Source organism: Balaenoptera ricei, chromosome 1, assembly GCF_028023285.1.
Source record: "Balaenoptera ricei isolate mBalRic1 chromosome 1, mBalRic1.hap2, whole genome shotgun sequence".
Lineage (NCBI taxonomy): Eukaryota > Metazoa > Chordata > Mammalia > Artiodactyla > Balaenopteridae > Balaenoptera > Balaenoptera ricei.
Window position 1 is genome coordinate 156,812,240 of NC_082639.1, and position 5,036 is coordinate 156,817,275.

The following is a 5,036-nucleotide window of genomic DNA, read 5'->3' on the forward strand; positions in this document are numbered from 1 at the left end:
AGAGGGAGAGAGAGAGAGAGAGCGCGAGCGCTCCGTCGATAGGTCTGCTAGCAACAGCCGTGCTGCAGCAGAGAGAGAGAGAGAAATCAAGAAACAAGTCATAGCAACACCGGGCACCAGGTTCTGCCAGCTCACTTGCCAAGCGTTCAGAAATCTGTCAGGGGCCGGAGGCCTCTGGGTAGCCTAGGCTAAGGAGATGACACGCAAGGTGGCACGGGCGGTTCCCGCGGGGAGGAGGTAGGGTGGCGGTGGGGGGCAGGGGTGGGAGCAAGAGGTTTCGGGGCGATGGTGGAAGGTTTAATGGGACCAGTTTCTGGAACATTCGGGACTGCGGCACCTTACGGCCAACCGAGATTTGGGTCTGCGCAGGCGACGATGGGTGGTCCGATGGGCTTCAGGACTTGATGGCGTAACCCCCGTCTTCCCCCACGTACGTATTTGCTGGGATCGGGGGCGATGTCTCTGCGTATGTGGGTGCTCTGTCTTTCTCACCTTCTTTCTTGCTTTTTGCTATTTTTTTTTTTTCTGAGGGAGGGGTTTTTTCCACTTTAATTTCTTTTCCCTTAGTGTCAGCTGCTCAAGCCCGACCGAGGTAGAGGAAAGAGGAGCAAGCCGTCCCTGGTGTCCCACCTGACCTCCCAGCCTTTGCCCCCATTTCCTTCTATCGGGCAGACAAACAGGCTGGTTTTCCAAGTTGTTTGGGTATCAGTGTCCGTCCGTATGGTTCTCAGGTAGAAGGTACGGAGTGAGGAGGAGAAGTGTTGAGAGGAAGGCGAGAGGGGCAGCTTTCTAGGGGTTGCCTTGTTGAAACATTCGGCCCTGGGAATCTGGGGCTGTTGGGGAGCAGGTGGGCAGGATGGGGCGTGGGCTGCGAGAAGTGGGGTAAAGCTGGTAGGTTTGTCACTGCGTAGTTGGGGAAAGTGGGGAATGGTGACGCAGTCACTCTTGGATCTTGTTAGGGGCTCTGGGGGGACAGGTAGTGAGGGTCCCAGGATCTGTAGGGTCAGCTGAGAGGGGTTGACGATGAGCTGAGAAGGGAAGCTAGCATTTAGAGATTAAATGTCATCCTTTTGGCTTTGGAAAGTTGTTTACCTTGTGCTCTCTGTGTCTCCATGTTGGCACCCTTCCAGTTCACATGTGATGGCCTTCCTTGTACTGCTGCATCATTAACTAAGTGACTGAGCTGGCCTTCCATTGGCCAGGGGAGGGCTCTCACTCCAGACACTTCCTCTGATTGGTGGGTGGACCAATGGCAGGTGAAAACCTGTTTTTGATTGGCTGAGGGAAGGGTATCAAATCTGAATTTGCATTTCACTTGCTTAAAGGGGAGGGGGGAGAAACCCAGCAGCTTTCTAAAATCTGTTTAGGGGTGTGCGTATGCTCCTGTGTGCCTGCTTCTGACTGACCAGTTAAAGCCTCTTCCTGTGCCTTTTTAACTTTATGCACTATAAGGAAGAGGAGCTGAGGGCTCCCCAAACTTTTGTTTTGGAGGGGCAGGGGTTGGGGAGATGGGCACGCAGAGGGTTGACCAAACTGGAAGAAAAGACTTGTTCTTTAGTGGGAATTTTCCGATCAGCCACACCTCAGCGTTGCGGCAAAATAAATCTTGGCTCCCCTGGAAACGCATGGGCAAGGTAGGGCAGAGCTGCTGCTGCTGTTGCCGCCACCCTGGGCTTCCTGCTGACTCCGGGCTCCTCCCCGGGGACACGAGATTTGCATTGACGTCCCAGACTGTCCAGAGCTGAGCCCATTATGGGAAGGACCTGCCTTCTGGAAGCTGCCGCTCCCCGGTGCTTGGAAAGGTGAGGACGGGAGCGGACCCCAGGACGCTGCTCAGAAACTGCGTATTTGGTGGGATTTCCGGAAAGCCACGGGGCCACAAGAGGCTTGGAGGTCCCAGGTTAGAAGGGTTTGTCATCCTGGGGAGTGAAGAGAGTAAGAGCAAAACTAGGGCAGCAGGCTGCTCGCCTCTGGTTGGGGGAGGAGGACTTGGAAAAATCAGGGTCCCAGCTCCCCGTCTGGTCCTTGTTGCAGGCCCCATGTCTGTGGGGAGGGGGTTTCCAAGCCCTGCACCTTGCGCAGTGGCCCCCGCCCATGACTGCGCATCTGGGAACGCAATGCGCTCTGGGTCTCTGGCCTAGGACAGCACCGCCCTTCTTATTACATAACGGAGGGCACGGCTGTGCCTTCTCGGCCCTTTCTTGCAACCCTATCTCCTGGCTCCCCAGGGCCCACGGAGCTGGGGAGGGTCTGGTGGGTGAGCTGTGAAAGACTTCACTCCCTTGGAGGGCTAGCTCTTGTCCAGTCAGCGATAGGGGCTGGGTTTGAAGACAGAAATGGACTGCTGACCCCCATCTTGGGATATGAAACGCAGAATGTCCTTCTGAATGCCCTATGTCACCTATGGCCCCCAGGACCTCTCAGGAGGATGGGATGATGCCCTTCTTTCTCTCTTATGCTTTCTGCTTTTTGAGAGGAAGTTTCTGAAGGGAAAGATGTGACAATTGTGAGAGTAAGGGTTTTGCGGGGGAGGGGGGCAGTTGGGAGGTGGTTGACAGTTCCCTCCCCTTGTCTCTGGCTTCCCTTTCCCTGGGTGGGTTGATAATATTTTTGGACTCCTTTTTATCATAAGGCTGCCATTTTGGAGGCATTTCTGCTGGTCTCCGACATGGTGGCGTTGGTTTTTCTGGTCCTGCTGTGCCAGTTCCGCAGAGTGGGCGGGGGGCGGGGGCTATGACGGAGGCGGCGGCGGCGAGGGGGGTGCGGGGGGGGCAGAAGCGCAGCAGAGGCGGGCACAGCGGTGGCTGCCGCAGTGAAGGTGGCCCCAGGGGCAGGACCGCCCAGTCCCACCCTCGGACACAGCCCTGGCTTTGCCAGAGCGTGGGCATTGCTCACTGAAGGCCTGGGTCTCCCATGCCTTCATCGGCCTGAGGCTTAGAGCAGTCCGGGGAAAAGCCGAGTTTGGGGCGGGAGGGTGGAGGCAGAGATACGGCAGCTCATCTCAGACGTGTCGGACCTGTGGTTTGTGTTCCCCAAATAGGTTCTGTCTCTGGCAGTCTCCCCGTGGGGACAGGGGGTGGGGTCCATGGCAGCTTTGAGGATTTGTTTGGATGGCCCTGCCTTTTTCCCGTTTTTTCCTCTCTGTTCCTCCGCACGCCCCCTGCCAGTGCCATGGTTCCAGCTGTCGTCCTCCAGTGAGGCTCCCTGCTGCCCGTCCCTCTCCTCTCCAGGCCCTTCTGCGTGCAGTGGCCATCTTGTCTTTCTTGCTCAGAAATTTAAAATGGTTTCTCATCGTTTCCAGAAGGAGATTCCTTCCCTTTAGCAGGATGCTGGAGGCTGTCTGTAACTAGTCTTGTCTTAGCTTTCCTAAACTCGGTCTCACCTCTCTGAGTTTCCCTACGTGGACCACGTATTCCAGAAAAACCAGGCGACTTACTTTTTCTTGCTTTTCCTATCTCTCTGTTCTCACTAGTGATATTCTCCACGCCTCCTCTCCACTGCACCCACCTGCGGCAGTCCCACCGTCTTCCGTGGACCTCTCCTGATTACCTGCAGAAGAAGCAGTCCTCCCATCCGGCCAGACTCCCATACGCTTCATGCCTCTTTTGTGCTACTGTAGATGTGCTGTGGTTCTTCGTGTATAAGTCTTATGTCTGTCACCTATTAGATTGTGAGCCCCAGGAAGCTCGGGAAGAGAAGGGAAACATGTACCTGTGTGGTGCTTTCTGTTTGCCAGGTACCACATCCATCTGGTTCACGACGGTTATTTCATTTATTTCTCACCGCAACCCTGCGAGGAGTGTCCCATGGCCGGTAAGTGTTCTGATCGTGATTAGAACCCTGGTCTGTGAAAGCCTTTGCATTTTTCTTTTCTCAGCCGTCAGTGTCTGCAAAATGCCGCTTACGAGGTAGATCCCCAAAATGTGTCTATTTAAGGAGTTTTGTAAGTCCCTGATGTTCTGTGAGAGTTTGGGTGGCTCATCTTCCTGCGCCCAAGGTCTGGGTCACTTGGCTCTTCCATGCCACCCTCCCTGCTGCCTCATTAACTTTCTCCTCTTTCTTTGAGGCTAGGTTCACCCAAGACAATGGGGAGTTTTTTGTAGCTGAAATTGATGGGCTAACAAACCTCAGTTTTCCTGGTCTCCTTCCCCTCGAAAGAGGAGGCAGAGGTGGGATAGGTTGTAGCATCTTCAGAGCAGGATAAGCTCCGGAATCCAGAGATCAGTGGAGACCATAGAAGCAGAGACATGGCGCTTGGGCAGACCTAGGTTTGCATCTTGACTCTGCCTCATCTTAGGTGGGTGGTTTTAGACAAGTTACTTGATTTTTCTAAGTCTTAGTGTCCTCCTCGGTCAGTGAGATGGAGCCTCTATACCTACTACACAGAAATGCCTGATATATTGCCAAGCAAATAGGTTCCCAAGAGAAAGTGATGCAGCTCCATTCCCCCTGCCCAGTTGTCTAGTGGGGACTTAAGAAAGGACCACAGCAGGTGGCTCGAGAAGAACTGGGGGAGAAGGAAGCTTATGTGCGTTCAGTGGTATCATAAGCAGGGGCAGGGGAGGAGGTAACCAGGCAGTATGCACCTGAAGCCTGTGAGGTAGTGCCTTTCCCCCACCTGGAGTAAATACCCTCTATTGCATTAGGAACTTCGGCATCAGGAAAACACCATGGAAACGCCATGAGCATTGGTGGTGGCGGAGTGAGGGTTAAACAGTGAGCCTTCCTGGGATCCTTTTGATGCCAGGTTAGTTTCCCTTCTTTCCGAACGCAGCAGTGGCTGCCTGTTTCCTGATGCTGTTGCATCCCGTGGGAGGGGAGTTGGGCACCCCGAAGCCCCCTGTCACCAGTTCCGGGGCTGCAGAGCAGAGAGTGACGACAGCCCGTGAGTCGTCAGCCGACGGCAGCGGGGACCCTGGTGACGGCTGCTTTGTTGTTTTTTTCCTCTTCGGATGATGACTCAGTGTGTCGGGAGCTGGGAGATGGAGCACTCAGCCGAGTGGCCAGGACGTTCTGTCAACATGAAAGCAGCAAAA

General features: G+C 54.7%; 1 long non-coding RNA gene across 1 annotated transcript; it reads left to right on the forward strand.

The window, feature by feature from the left end:
* The first annotated feature begins 301 nt into the window (after positions 1-301).
* LOC132353340 (uncharacterized) lies at positions 302-4,753 on the forward strand. Its single transcript, XR_009499011.1, has 3 exons — positions 302-430; positions 3,737-3,813; positions 4,647-4,753. It is a non-coding gene; the product is annotated as an uncharacterized LOC132353340 (long non-coding RNA).
* The last annotated feature ends 283 nt before the right edge of the window (positions 4,754-5,036 follow it).